This window comes from Pseudophryne corroboree, chromosome 5 (assembly GCF_028390025.1).
Source record: "Pseudophryne corroboree isolate aPseCor3 chromosome 5, aPseCor3.hap2, whole genome shotgun sequence".
Lineage (NCBI taxonomy): Eukaryota > Metazoa > Chordata > Amphibia > Anura > Myobatrachidae > Pseudophryne > Pseudophryne corroboree.
In genome coordinates, this window is record NC_086448.1 from 730,846,562 (window position 1) to 730,863,576 (window position 17,015).

The 17,015-nt window shown below is 40.9% G+C and overlaps 1 protein-coding gene across 5 annotated transcripts in view; it reads right to left on the reverse strand.

Moving 5' to 3' along the window:
* The window catches only part of LOC134928377 (carbonic anhydrase 13-like), a 118,485-nt gene that overhangs the window by 22,628 nt on the left and 78,842 nt on the right, over positions 1 to 17,015 (reverse strand). The window lies entirely within an intron of this gene.

A 17,015-nucleotide genomic window follows, 5' to 3' on the forward strand; every position in this document is an offset into this window, starting at 1 on the left:
TCCTCCTAATGCAAGACAATGCTAGACCTCATGTGGCTGGAGTGTGTCAGCAGTTCCTGCAAGATGAAGGCATCGATGCTATGGACTGGCCCGCCCGTTCCCCAGACCTGAATCTAATTGAGCACATCTGGGACATCATGTCTCGCTCCATCCACCAACCCCACGTTGCACCACAGACTGTCCAGAAGTTGGTGGATACTTTAGACAAGGTCTGGGAGGAGATCCCTCAGGAGACCATCCGCCACCTCGTCATGATCATGCCCAGGCATTGTAGGGAGGTCATACAGGCACGTGGAGGCCACACACACTACTGAGCCTCATTTTGACTTGTTTTAAGGACATTACATCAAAGTTGGATCAGCCTGTAGTGTGTTTTTCCACTTTAATTTTGAGTGTGACTCCAAATCCAGACCTCCATGGGTTAATACATTTGATATACATTGATAATTTTTGTGTGATTTTTGTTGTCAGCACATTCAACTATGTAAAGAACAAAGTATTTAATAAGAATATTTCATTCAGATCTAGGATGTGTTATTTTAGTGTTCCCTTTATTTTTTTGAGCAGTGTAGAATTAGGGCCTAATTCAGATCTGAGAGCAGCAGCAAATCTGTTAGCAAATGGGCAAAACTATGTGCACTGCAGGGGGGGGGGGGGCAGATATAACGTGCAGAGAGAGTTAGATTTGGGTGGGGTGTGCTCAAACTGTAATCTAAATTGCAGTGTAAAATTAAAGCAGCCAGTATTTACCCTGCAAAGAAACAAAATAACCCACCCAAATCTAACTCTCTTAGCACATGTTATATCTGCCACACCTGCAGTGCACATGGATTTGCCCATTAGCTAAAAAAATTGCAGCTGCGATCAGGTCTGAATTAGGCCCTTAATGCATGTCAATGCACTTTTGTGTACAGAATATACCTGATTGGGTTGTACCCAGCATAACACTCTTGTTTTGTTTGCCTTTTGTCTTAGGCCGGTTAATTGCAAGGAGGGCTATACCCATGTAACATGGGACGCATTCATGTATTGTGCTGCAATTAATATATTGTTGGTGCTGTTTTTGCAATGTGGGGGCTAATAATATATGGGTGGGTCCAGGGTCAGACTAGCCATTTGGCACTTCTGGCAAATGCCAGAAGGGCCGATGGCTTGAAGGGCTGGTCTGGCCACACCTAGAGACCAGGACTGACTGAGCACCCTGCTTGTCTGCCCGCCTTACATAGACAGAAGCTGGATTAGTTGCTCCGCCCCCCGACACTGCTCGGCAGGGAGACACAGGACGGGCTGTGAGGTCAGTACCCCGTGACTTGCGGCACTCCCCCATGTGCCGTGACCACGCCCCCTTTTTTCCAAGCTGTAATATATGGTAATGGAATCACCATAGTTTTGGTAACGGAATCACGTTACAGATGTCCTCATAAAACTAGCCTCAATACACCGTATGACACGAGACACCCGAGGTATCTTTTTTTTGTTTTTTTTACCAAAAAATGCATTTTAGTCATAATTCGTTGCAACTAGGATTCACCAGGTAACTATACTGATTAATTTGGTATGTGACACTTGTATATCTGTGTGCGACTGAGTCTGTACACGTAGAACAATTGAACTTGGTATGGAAAAAAGTGATGGCTGCTGCATCCGAGCAATTCATATACAGGTTCAGACTGGGTTGCACATTGATATACAAGATGTATACAAACTGAGGAAGCCGCTGAGTGTGGGCAGAGGCGGAGAAATGCGTTTTATTGCCTATTTTAAATGTCAGCTGACAGCCAAACCATCCCTGGGACTTTCTACATTAACATGGGACCGAACCTCCATCTCCAGACATGGCTTAATAAAAGGAAAAAGCAACCAAAGCCGGGAGCCTGATAGATATCCCAGTGGAAAGTACAGAGGAAGGACATGGTAATATAAGGTTTTTGTTACCTCTACTATCTATCTATTATCTAACATGGCCATGTTACATTTTTAAAAGCATGCTTTTAATACTACCAAACTCTATATAGAACTCCTCTGAAGGCTTGTTTAACCATACTGTATGTTTGAAAGTTCTGCAAAGTTTGCTGCTTTATAGTTATCTGCCTTTGCAGCTTTGCTTTGCCATATATCTAAAAAACTGCCTGATTGACAATTGCATGCTGCATGGAAAATATACAGTTCTATTGACAATTATCTTCATAAGGAGTTACCTGGGGGCTTATTGCAGTATTAACAGCAATATTAACAGCATTACTAATCGAGATTGCTTCATCACCATATAATACTTTGTAGAAAGTTGAAACCAAATGAAGCTTGTTGAATGTGATTTATATTGCTGTATTGAATGTGAATACTGTAAATATATATATATATATATATATATATATATATATATATACACATGTGGAAAGAATGGAGGCGGCACTCACGCAGGCTTTTGCAGGTAAAAAAGGTCAGTTTAATGTACCAATATGTTTCGGGGACTTGCCCCGTCCTCAGGGCCTTAAGGCCCTGAGGATGGGGCAAGTCCCCGAAACATGTCGGTACATTAAACTGACCTTTTTTACCTGCAAAAGTCTGCGTGAGTGCCGCCTCCATTCTTTCCACATGTATATGAGGTAATACCTCTGGGAGGGCACCGCAGCTTCTACACCTTTACAGAGGAGTGCCGGGACTTTCTGTGCATATATATATATATATATATATATATAGCAAACAGTAACCGGCACTCCAATCAATCAACAAAGCACAATGCCGGGTGCCCTCCTCTTGTTAATGGAAAATATCACAAAGTTGCAGGCGGCACTCACGGACTCACTCAGAAAACGACTGGGAACCCCAAGTCTGCTTACAACGTTTCGGAATTTTATTTCCTTCGTCAGGTAACAATATATACAATACAGAAAAGCTTACCTTTATACCAAACAGTTAGCGTGAATGTGCGAGTGTGAGCAGTGCCCGGCTCCCCCCCTGTACTTTCGCTGACGTCATCACTGTCAGACGGCGCCGGGCGGAAAACAGGAAAATCAGTGTCACAGAGTCTGTCACCATAGAAACTGTATACAAAGAACATCACAGCGGTTTACATACTCAGAACATCAGGGATAAAAAACATTACATAATGTGCAATGGCGTGTCATCAAAGGTCATAACCAGCAATCATCATAGGAAACAATTCAGGGAGAGCATCTCATTTAGACCTTTAGGGGCAATTGTATCTAAGAGGTGAATCCACCTTGCCTCACATTGCAAGAGCGCTCTAGCTCTATCACCACCCCTCCTATCCTCAATGACATGATCAAGTATTTTATAACGCAAAGATGATAGTGAGTGTCCCCTAGCCTTAAAATGTTTAGCGACCGGCTGGTCAACATTCTTGCCCTCCAGAGATTGTTTGATGGCACTGCGGTGCTGCGCCATACGTTCCTTAAACTGGCAAATCGTCTTCCCTACATAATACAAACTGCAGGGGCATTTTATGCAGTATACAACATACTTACTAGAGCAAGTCAGTGCATGTCTTAATTTAATCCTCCTACCTGTGCGGGGGTGTACAATGTAGTCCCCTGTCTCCAGATAGGAGCAGGTTGTACATCCTAGGCACTTGTAATTACCTGGTTTTCTCGTCATAAAGTGCTCAGTGCCTTTCTTGGATCTATCTGATATATCAGCATGAACCACATAATCCCTGATATTTTTACCTCTGGTATAACAAGGAAGTAGCTTGCGTCTAGATAAATCTGGTAAATCAGGATCGGATTGAATGATTGGCCAAATCCCCTTAACAGTTGAAACCAGTTTTTTAGTGGCAACTGTATAATTATTTACCCAAATAATCGAAGTGTCTGTTTTGTTCTCAGCTATACGCGTATCAGTGGTAAATTTGGGGGCCGCTAATGCTTTAGATCTAGCTAATTGTAGGTCTTTATTATGGTAACCCCTCTCTAGGAATTTTTTAGTCATGGCTTCCATCTTCACAGCTTCATCAGCGGTGTCACTGCAAATGCGGTGCACCCGAAGATACTGGGAATAAGGGAGCCCCCTCTTAAGAGAGTCAGGGTGATGACTGGCTGCTTGCAATAAATTGTTGCAATCAGTGGGCTTTTGGTAGATGGTGGTTGCAAATTTGGAATCCTTAATCCTCACTTTTACATCCAGAAAATGTATTGTCACTTTCTGTATGTCGTACGTGAATTTAATGTTTTGATCTGAGGAATTGATACCTTTCATCATACTGTGAAGCATATCATTACTTCCTGTCCACAGAAAGAAGACGTCATCTATGAATCTGGTATATAGGGGATTGAAATCAACATAGTTTTTATCGAAGAACAATTTATCTTCCACAGAGAACATGAATGCATTGGCGTACGTCGGTGCGACACACGCACCCATCGCAGACCCTTGCTTCTGTAAGAAGAATTCATCATTAAAAATAAAATAATTCCTTTCAAGTACCAACCCAAGCAATTTCAAGAAAAAGCCGATATCAGGACCCTTATATAAAGGATTGTTGGTTATGAGCTGCCGCACTGCTTCTATGCCCCTGTTGTGGGGAATATTGGTGTATAGGCTCACCACATCGGCCATACATAACCAACAATTGTCAGGAACCAAATCAAAATCCCTGAGTTTCTGCAAAAACATGGCAGTGTCCTTAAGATACGTAGGTCTACTCTGCACCACAGGTTGTAAATAAAAATCCAAAAATTTAGAGACCGCTCTGCCATGGACACTGAGACCTCTAGTGGGGCGTCTTGCAGCGAGACTGAGCCATCAAGCTCTAAATACCCTAAATCCAGTGGTCGCTCCCCTTTAGGGGTAATGACGAGGGCACGCATAGAAAGCCCAGGAGATCGAGAACCTGCAGAGGTCGACAGTGCGAAAGGCAAGGGAAAGCGAGCGGCAAAATCAAAGAAATGATTTTTAATCTGTCCTCCCGCACCCTAAAACATGACGAAATCTCAGTTTTAAAGAGGGGATTGAGTTTTATTCCTACAAATCCCCATAACTGTCTCAAAAGTAAGGTTGATCTACATCGGTTAAACAGACAGTTACGTCTGAAGGAATTCTTTGGAAAGAACCGAGAGGTGGTACCGGTTGAACAGACGGCAACTATGACATGCCCGGTTAGGGCGAAATCCAATTTTGAGCCCATCTCAAACAATATTTCAATCAAAACCTTCACAAGGACTGTGTCAAATTGCATTGAGTGTTGTGATGAAGAAAATAGGCTTGTCACCAAGAATTTATCCACCAATGAATGGAGAGCATTGCGGGATCTGTCCAGTTATAGAGACATTACCATACGCCCTGCCGACAAGGGTGGGGGAATTGTGGTGCAGGACGTGGAGGCGTATAAAACTGAAGCTTATCGACAATTAAGGGATGAATCTATCTATACGCTTTTACAGAAGAACCCGACTGATGAATTCTATATGGAATTAAGGGACACTTTACGATTGGCACTGGATGAGGGAATCATTACTGAATCAGTGATGAATGCCCTCCTAAAGGACTGTCCATGGGTCCCGATTTTTAATATGTTGCCTAAAATTCATAAAGATGCATGCAATCCGCCCGGGAGACCCATTGTCTCTGCAAAAGATTCCCTATTTTTTCAGGTCTCTAAATTTTTGGATTTTTATTTACAACCTGTGGTGCAGAGTAGACCTACGTATCTTAAGGACACTGCCATGTTTTTGCAGAAACTCAGGGATTTTGATTTGGTTCCTGACAATTGTTGGTTATGTACAGCTGATGTGGTGAGCCTATACACCAATATTCCCCACAACAGGGGCATAGAAGCAGTGCGGCAGCTCATAACCAACAATCCTTTATATAAGGGCCCTGATATAGGCTTTTTCTTGAAATTGCTTGGGTTGGTACTTGAAAGGAATTATTTTATTTTTAATGATGAATTCTTCTTACAGAAGCAAGGGTGTGCGATGGGTGCATGTGTCGCACCGACGTACGCCAATGCATTCATGTTCTCTGTGGAAGATAAATTGTTCTTCGATAAAAACTATGTTGATTTCATTCCCCTATATACCAGATTCATAGATGACGTCTTCTTTCTGTGGACAGGAAGTAATGATATGCTTCACAGTATGATGAAGGGTATCAATTCCTCAGATCAAAACATTAAATTCACGTACGACATACAGAAAGTGACAATACATTTTCTGGATGTAAAAGTGAGGATTAAGGATTCCAAATTTGCAACCACCATCTACCAAAAGCCCACTGATTGCAACAATTTATTGCAAGCAGCCAGTCATCACCCTGACTCTCTTAAGAGGGGGCTCCCTTATTCCCAGTATCTTCGGGTGCACCGCATTTGCAGTGACACCGCTGATGAAGCTGTGAAGATGGAAGCCATGACTAAAAAATTCCTAGAGAGGGGTTACCATAATAAAGACTTACAATTAGCTAGTTCTTTGTAAATGTGACCAACGCTCTACTTATATAAGTAATACTGGGGTGGCAGCAGTACGTGTGAGAGGTTAAACCCAGAAACCTCCAGTATTTAAAGTTCAAACAGGATTTACACAACTGCGCCTACTTGCAAAATAAATTGTCAGTATAAGTGAAAGAACCACGGAATAATATGTAGTATGAAAAATACTGACGTTTATTTGTATATAAATAATATAGGGTCAAAATTTGCTTTTACCCAAATGTATGAAAAAAATGATAGTGATAATCATGAAGTTGGGCAAAGAATGATGATAAAAAAAAAAAAAAAAAAAATATATATATATATATATATAATATAAAAAAAGAAAATGAAAAATATAAAGTGGAAATGAAAAAATTAGAAAAAATATGTCTAAGTCCCAAAATGTCTGGTGTGAGCAGAGTGTGGCGTCCCACCTCTTTTCCACCTTATTGTCGTTTTTTACTATCCGGTATCACAGTATAGATTGATATTTCTGGATTAGCAGGAATGTTGAATTCCACAGTTAGTCACAGTATCGCTGTGGGGTACCCCAATCTGGACAGTGGTGGGATGAGGTGATCAGGGTGAAGGTAAAATTAAATATCCCCGGACTCCCCGCTAACCTCCTCCGTCCTGTGCAGCAGGAGACGTCCGCAAACACAGACGTCTGCCAGTGTTCAAAACCGGAGGGACGCGGTCATGCCTCTGGGGGGAAGGTATCGACGACTTCTGGACCCACAAGGGGACTGTCCGCCGTGAACCTTCCCTCCTACGGGGTGTATTACCTTTTCTCCTGCGCTCGATCCCGTCACACACTTCCACTCCTTTCTTCTGTCTTCTCTCAGCCCGACGATCGGTGCTCCGCTCTCAGGTCTGTGTCCTCTCGGCCGTGCGGCTCCGTTTCTCCTCCACAGTGTCTCTTGCGAATCAGTTTGTTCCGTCCAGATATATTTCAAAATACTGTTGTTTTCTATAGATGATATGGAGAGTGGTGATGCAATGCTCAGTTCCTTCTCCAACGCGTATCGACCCGTTTGGGTCTTCCTCAGGGAGTCCTTATTCACCATCTTAGTTGAGGGCTTTTTATACCCATACTTGATTGCATCATCCCAAAAAGGGGTGTGTCCATACTACCTCTGTATAAGCTAAATGGATACAATGTGTGTTTGGATTTGTCACATAGTTAAACAGGCTTGTATAAGAAAACGATGATTGCTATTTGTGGCTGTGTGCAAAACCAAAGAAAAACAACTAATAATGTATATAACAAAATAAAATAAAATAGAATAAAATAAACATCTTGTATAATCTTCTTATGTTGATTCTGCAAATAATAAGTTTTAATACTAGAAATAAAAAAACCCTTTTTGGGATGATACAATCAAGTATGGGTATAAAAAGCCCTCAACTAAGATGGTGAATAAGGACTCCCTGAGGAAGACCCAAACGGGTCGATACGCGTTGGAGAAGGAACTGAGCATTGCATCACCACTCTCCATATCATCTATAGAAAACAACAGTATTTTGAAATATATCTGGACGGAACAAACTGATTCGCAAGAGACACTGTGGAGGAGAAACGGAGCCGCACGGCCGAGAGGACACAGACCTGAGAGCGGAGCACCGATCGTCAGGCTGAGAGAAGACAGAAGAAAGGAGTGGAAGTGTGTGACGGGATCGAGCGCAGGAGAAAAGGTAATACACCCCGTAGGAGGGAAGGTTCACGGCGGACAGTCCCCTTGTGGGTCCAGAAGTCGTCGATACCTTCCCCCCAGAGGCATGACCGCGTCCCTCCGGTTTTGAACACTGGCAGACGTCTGTGTTTGCGGACGTCTCCTGCTGCACAGGACGGAGGAGGTTAGCGGGGAGTCCGGGGATATTTAATTTTACCTTCACCCTGATCACCTCATCCCACCACTGTCCAGATTGGGGTACCCCACAGCGATACTGTGACTAACTGTGGAATTCAACATTCCTGCTAATCCAGAAATATCAATCTATACTGTGATACCGGATAGTAAAAAACGACAATAAGGTGGAAAAGAGGTGGGACGCCACACTCTGCTCACACCAGACATTTTGGGACTTAGACATATTTTTTCTAATTTTTTCATTTCCACTTTATATTTTTCATTTTCTTTTTTTATATTATATATATATATTTTTTTATTTTTATTTTTTTATCATCATTCTTTGCCCAACTTCATGATTATCACTATCATTTTTTTCATACATTTGGGTAAAAGCAAATTTTGACCCTATATTATTTATATACAAATAAACGTCAGTATTTTTCATACTACATATTATTCCGTGGTTCTTTCACTTATACTGACAATTTATTTTGCAAGTAGGCGCAGTTGTGTAAATCCTGTTTGAACTTTAAATACTGGAGGTTTCTGGGTTTAACCTCTCACACGTACTGCTGCCACCCCAGTATTACTTATATAAGTAGAGCGTTGGTCACATTTACAAAGAAACAGATTCTACAAACCCGGTCATCAGCAGCTCCTTATATGGGTATACTAGACTTAAGAAAAGATAGAGCCAGTAGGGCGGACAAAATCTTCAACAATATAGAACACACTACTGCCACGCACGATAGTGTAAACAAATTCTGTGATCTATTTTTGAAATTGGAAAGACTAGCAACTAAAGAATCCAAACTATGGTGGGACAATAAAACACTTAATTGGTACTTATCACACAAATTGATACCTAAGGGTCTTAGAATCAAGAAAATCCCTACACATAATAAAGATAATCCACAGTTTACAAAGAAATGGGAAAACATACTACAAGACTGCTCCATGCAACTGATTCAGTTAATTATCAATACACACGATAATGAACTCAAAGAATTAGAGAAAGAAATAGAGTCACTACAAGTAGCTCTAGAAGAACATAAGGAGGACAAAGAATTTCAAGAATTAGAAACAGTATCGAAAAACAGATTGAGACGAACAGAGGAGGACATAATAGCAACCAAGGAATCAAAAATCCTAAGGGACAAGATAGGCAAAAAGAAGCCAGACAAAAAATTCACAGCTAAACAAAAACACACATCAACTTTACTGAAAACTCCAAGAAAGACAGACCCCAACAAAACAAAAAAACAGTTACACACCACACCTGTGTACAAAAGACTAAATCTCACCTATCAACAATACATGACAAGATTGCACTCAAAAAATCCTAGATTAACATACAATACAGCAGGCAACAAAAGCAGAGAAGACACACAATATCACTCTATCCTGGACAGCACTTTAGATACAGATTTTTCCACATACAGTATTGAAGAAGAAATCGACTATGAAAAACTAGCTAGACTGTCCCTAGAAAAAGGTTTCCAAGTTTCAGCTCACCTAGAGGACATCTCCACCACTGAGAAAGACACAGTAGCTAGCGAACCGATAACACAAGAAACATGTGCAGACCATTTTTTAGGAAAGAGTGCAGGCCTCCGGTCCTGCAACCAGAAAACAGCAACACCAAACAAAAGAAAATTAATAGAACTAGACGAGGATGTAGAGGTGGAAGAAACAGGAAGACACAAAAGGAACAACAACCAGAGATAGAAAACAAAGGGATATTTAACCTGAGCACAGTCACACTAAAAAAGGAACACGTCTCCCTATTAAACAAAGGTTTGAAATTTGCACCGACAAAACAGTTAAATAAATTTGAAACATACTTAGACTTACACAAGTTCACAAGAAAACTAACACTCGCTAAATATTACAACAAAGGACCAATTGCATTCACTGAACAAAAAGATGCAGAAAGAACATACAAGCACTCAGATCTAAAACCCAAATCCACATTCTACCCACAATACATGAGAGGTTCACTAATCAACACATTCGAACATTTGGTAACAAGGGACATAGACAAAATAGAAACAAAACCTAAGACACTTAATCTGACAAAAACTGAAAAAAACGCATTAAAGGATCTCAGTGACAACAAAGAACTAGTGATAAAACCTGCAGACAAAGGGGGGGGGGGGTCGTATTGCTAGACAAGAAAGCATACATAAATGAATCACTCAGAATTTTAAGTGATAAAGAAACATATGAAACCCTCACACAAGACCCCACCAAAAACTACAAAAGAAGCTTGGACATACTAACAAAAGAAGGTTTAGATGTAGGAATTCTGAACAAAAAAGAACACGAATTCATAAATAATGACAATCCCATACTTCCAATATTTTATTATTTGCCAAAAGTACATAAAGACAGACATAACCCACCAGGTCGACCGATCATATCAGGAATAGGCTCTCTCACATCGAATCTATCACAGTATATAGACTCATACCTTCAGACATACGTAAAAACACAAAAATCATACATAAAGGACACCACTGACATCATCAGAACACTGAGAGACGTCACTTGGGCAGACGACTACTGGATATGTACAAGTGACGTCACCTCACTGTACACAGTAATTAACCAAGAACAGGGAATATCAGCTGTAAAACATTTTCTTTCTTTAGATCAGAATCTAGACCCAAGACAAACAGAATTTATCATAGAATGCATAAGATTCATCTTAGAACACAACTATTTTTGGTTCAACGACACATACTACAGACAGACCAAAGGAACAGCCATGGGGACCAGGTTTGCTCCGAGTTATGCCAATCTATTCATGAGTCACTGGGAGGATACCAACATATGGTGCGGGCATGGCTTTGGGGCAAACCTGGTCCTATGGCGAAGATACATAGACGACGTGATCTTCATCTGGCAGGGCACAGAAGAAAGACTTTTAGAATTTCTCAAATACATCAATGCAAACAATAAGAATTTGGTTTTCACTACAGAACACAGCAAATCGACAGTGAATTTTTTAGATATAACGATTTTCATAGAAAATTCTACTATCCATACAAAAACCTTTCAGAAGAGTGTAGACGTGAATAGCTACATTCTAAACAGTAGTGCACATCACCCGAACTGGCTAAAGAGCATCCCACTAGGCCAGTTTAAACGGATTAGAAAAAACTGTACAAAAATAGAGGATTTCGAAACACAAGCAGAAGAAATGAAATGCCAATTTATAGATAAAGGCTACAAGGAAGATACTCTGGAGAAAGACTTAGAAAAAGCAAAAGAAATAGACAGAAACACCCTCCTAACATACAAGAATAAAGACACAACAAATGAAGCTTTCAAAACAGCCTTCATTACACAATACAGCACAAACAACCGGCAGTTAGAAAAAATCCTATACAAACACTGGCATATTCTACTAGAAGACGACATCTTAGCAGACAAACTCCCATCAAGGCCAAAAGTTATCTACAAAAGAGCACCAGACCTAAAATCAAGATTGTCACATAGTCACCTTAGAAAAGTAGAAAAAATACAGACTACCATGTTAGGACAGAAACTCAATAAAGGTTTTTTTCATTGTGGCACCTGCAACTACTGTAGAACACACAAAGTGAGCACCAAAAGGGTCACCAACTTTATTTCCAACAAAACAGGAGAAGTTTTTGATATACAAGAACACATCTCATGCCACAGCAAAGGGGTGATCTACCTAGCTGAATGCCCGTGCAAACTACAATATGTAGGGAGAACAACAAGACCCCTTAAAACGAGAATAGCTGAACATGTCAGAAACATCAAACACGGTTTAGAAACACACAATTTGTCACAGCATTTCAAAGAAACACACGACAGCAACTCGACAGGTTTGAAGATACTGGGAATTAAGTTAGTACCACCAAATTGGAGAGGAGGAGACTTTTTGAAAAAAATAAACAAAGAGGAATTAAGATGGATGTACACGCTAAAAACACTGAGACCACAGGGTTTGAACTTAGACAATGAAGTGAGGTCAATAGTGATGAACTGATGAATATTCAGAGCCTATATTCCGTCTAGTTTATTTAATGGCTAGCATGACATCACAAAACGTCAGTATTACATTTCATACCATCATAAATATGTTCCAGTGCACAAACAACATGTAAGAAGATACATCCTGTTATATCATGTGAAGGTCTTCTGCATAACCTCAGCTCATCCACGTATTTCAAAAAACCAGCAATTACGCATAACCACTAAATAACACACAACAATTGGGTATAACTACTGGGAAATAGCTTTTCTCACAATAAGCTGTATCTTCTATTATACCAATAACTATCAAAGGAAGTCAATAAAAACAATGTATTTCATTTATTTTATTCCCGTAGATAAATTGATAATATATATCAACATAAAAATACAAAATGAATTGTGTTAGATTGTATACATACGGCTAAATCAATCATTTCTAAAACAAACGAAGAAAAAGAGTTTTTTTATTTCTAGTATTAAAACTTATTATTTGCAGAATCAACATAAGAAGATTATACAAGATGTTTATTTTATTCTATTTTATTTTATTTTGTTATATACATTATTAGTTGTTTTTCTTTGGTTTTGCACACAGCCACAAATAGCAATCATCGTTTTCTTATACAAGCCTGTTTAACTATGTGACAAATCCAAACACACATTGTATCCATTTAGCTTATACAGAGGTAGTATGGACACACCCCTTTTTGGGATGATACAATCAAGTATGGGTATAAAAAGCCCTCAACTAAGATGGTGAATAAGGACTCCCTGAGGAAGACCCAAACGGGTCGATACGCGTTGGAGAAGGAACTGAGCATTGCATCACCACTCTCCATATCATCTATAGAAAACAACAGTATTTTGAAATATATCTGGACGGAACAAACTGATTCGCAAGAGACACTGTGGAGGAGAAACGGAGCCGCACGGCCGAGAGGACACAGACCTGAGAGCGGAGCACCGATCGTCAGGCTGAGAGAAGACAGAAGAAAGGAGTGGAAGTGTGTGACGGGATCGAGCGCAGGAGAAAAGGTAATACACCCCGTAGGAGGGAAGGTTCACGGCGGACAGTCCCCTTGTGGGTCCAGAAGTCGTCGATACCTTCCCCCCAGAGGCATGACCGCGTCCCTCCGGTTTTGAACACTGGCAGACGTCTGTGTTTGCGGACGTCTCCTGCTGCACAGGACGGAGGAGGTTAGCGGGGAGTCCGGGGATATTTAATTTTACCTTCACCCTGATCACCTCATCCCACCACTGTCCAGATTGGGGTACCCCACAGCGATACTGTGACTAACTGTGGAATTCAACATTCCTGCTAATCCAGAAATATCAATCTATACTGTGATACCGGATAGTAAAAAACGACAATAAGGTGGAAAAGAGGTGGGACGCCACACTCTGCTCACACCAGACATTTTGGGACTTAGACATATTTTTTCTAATTTTTTCATTTCCACTTTATATTTTTCATTTTCTTTTTTTATATTATATATATATATATATATATTTTTTTTTTTTTTTTTTTATCATCATTCTTTGCCCAACTTCATGATTATCACTATCATTTTTTTCATACATTTGGGTAAAAGCAAATTTTGACCCTATATTATTTATATACAAATAAACGTCAGTATTTTTCATACTACATATTATTCCGTGGTTCTTTCACTTATACTGACAATTTATTTTGCAAGTAGGCGCAGTTGTGTAAATCCTGTTTGAACTTACAATTAGCTAGATCTAAAGCATTAGCGTCCCCCAAATTTACCACTGATATGCGTATAGCTGAGAACAAAACAGACACTTCGATTATTTGGGTAAATAATTATACAGTTGCCACTAAAAAACTGGTTTCAACTGCTAAGGGGATTTGGCCGATCATTCAATCCGATCCTGATTTACCAGATTTATCTAGACGCAAGCTACTTCCTTGTTATACCAGAGGTAAAAATATCAGGGATTATGTGGTTCATGCTGATATATCAGATAGATCCAAGAAAGGCACTGAGCACTTTATGACGAGAAAACCAGGTAATTACAAGTGCCTAGGATGTACAACCTGCTCCTATCTGGAGACAGGGGACTACATTGTACACCCCCGCACAGGTAGGAGGATTAAATTAAGACATGCACTGACTTGCTCTAGTAAGTATGTTGTATACTGCATAAAATGCCCCTGCAGTTTGTATTATGTAGGGAAGACGATTTGCCAGTTTAAGGAACGTATGGCGCAGCACCGCAGTGCCATCAAACAATCTCTGGAGGGCAAGAATGTTGACCAGCCGGTCGCTAAACATTTTAAGGCTAGGGGACACTCACTATCATCTTTGCGTTATAAAATACTTGATCATGTCATTGAGGATAGGAGGGGTGGTGATAGGGCCAGAGCGCTCTTGCACTGTGAGGCAAGGTGGATTCACCTCTTAGATACAATTGCCCCTAAAGGTCTAAATGAGATGCTCTCCCTGAATTGTTTCCTATGATGATTGCTGGTTATGACCTTTGATGACACGCCGTTGCACATTATGTAATGTTTTTTATCCCTGATGTTCTGAGTATGTAAACCGCTGTGATGTTCTTTGTATACAGTTTCTATGGTGACGGACTCTGTGACACTGATTTTCCTGTCTTCCGCCCGGCGCCGTCTGACAGTGATGACGTCAGCGGAAGTACAGGGGGGGAGCCGGGCACTGCTCACACTCGCACATTCACGCTAACTGTTTGGTATAAAGGTAAGCTTTTCTGTATTGTATATATTGTTACCTGACGAAGGAAATAAAATTCCGAAACGTTGTAAGCAGACTTGGGGTTCCCAGTCGTTTTCTGAGTGAGTCCGTGAGTGCCGCCTGCAACTTTGTGATAGATATATATATATATATATATATATATATATATATATATATAATGCAAATGAACCCCAGCACACAGGACTTACTGGATACTTGCTGCAGTGTCCTCCCTGTGGGTATATGGCAATAATGTCTGTTTACAAAAATAAGCTTAAATATTAAACACACAGTATAAATAACATTGTAGACAGATGAATACCCGTGCTTCGCTACGGGATGAGGATGGTAAATGAGAATGATAGTTGTTCGTCAATTTACGTTGGTTGGAGATCTAGTATATAGGCATATCTTGCACTACATATACACATATATTTATATAGTCCACAAAACAGGCGGCACTCAGAGATTAATCATCATGTGAAGCAAAACCCCTCGGGGTGTGTATAATCAGTGTTATGTTTCGGGGATGTATCCCCCTCCAAAACGTAACACTGATTAAACACACCCTGAGGGGTTTTGCGTCACATAATGATTAGTCTCTGAGTGCCGCCAGTTTCGTGGCCTATATGCTATGGGGCTCCAAATTGAGATATATATACTGTAACATGCGACCTTCCACCAGACAAAACGCCTGACACAGTTGTATGAAGAAATCCAGACCGTTTACTTCCACAGCATAGCAAACATATTTTTCACAGCAAGTTTCAATGGGTACCTTAATTAGGCACCAGTTCACAAACAGTATGTACACAATCTCAGGCTCCCTGTCTCTAACCCACTGGCCCGCCACTTGTTGGCATCAGGAGCCCTGAGCCCTTGCCCTAACGAGGTTTATAAAAGTGTGGCACAGGTGTGCCTGATTACTGGGAGCGTTTGCTCCAATACCTGGACTGGACCTGCATGGATGGGATCTCATGTATGAAATTGCCAGGTATTTCTGTGTACCAACAGCAATACAGTAACATCATTTCCAACTGCCAAATAATCTTTGACCAAACATTAAAGAGACAACCTGCTGTATTCCAACACCTCCCTGTGCTTCTTCTTGGTCCAGCCCTAAACCCAGATCGCCTTAGCTTGGGGCACCTGAACTGTTGTGCCTTATCCTGCAAACACCCGGGTTGGCATCCGGACTGGACTGCCAAAATATATATATATATATATATATATATATATATATATATATATATACAATCAAAAAATCAAAAACGCTAATAAAACCAATATAATATACAGGTAGATATAATAAATACACCCTATAAGAAATATGGCCAGATAAAATCAAAAGATTACAATATTTGATAGGCGATAGGTGCTAATTTTCTATCTTTTACAGATATACAAGATATACAAGAAAACGTAACGTTTTTGGAGTTTGCCTGCAAAGAATAAACGCTATCTTCAGAAGGCACTTGTTCTCGAAGCCCCAATCTTTTCTATGAGAAGCAGTTCCGGGAGATGCAAAGAGGGATCCGCTCTTCACAGGAGCTGACAGTGCCGGAAGAGTCTCCAGAGGCAGCTCGCATGTCGCCGGAGTAAGGTAATTGGGGGCTTCCACCATGAAGCCACACCCCCTTTAGTGATGTTAGTGCTCCCTTTTCAGACAGGGATTCTCTTGGCCGCATCGGGTGTCACCAACCCCAGTGCCACCTCTGCCCCCACACACCTGTTTCCTGGAGCACCATCTTTCCATGAACAGAGAAGAGATAAGAATCTGCACAGTAACAGAGTCTTTGGTAGCCACCACCCGAGGGGGAATATAATAGTGTGTTGCCACCAGGCCAGAAGCGTGGCGAGCGCAGTGAGGAAACATGCTGTGCTCAGTGCCGGGATTCTGGCTGTCGCGTTCCCGGCGTCAGTCTCCTGACCACCGGGATCCCGACCGCCGAGTACCATACTGATCCCACCAGAGCATCTTTTATTTTAAAG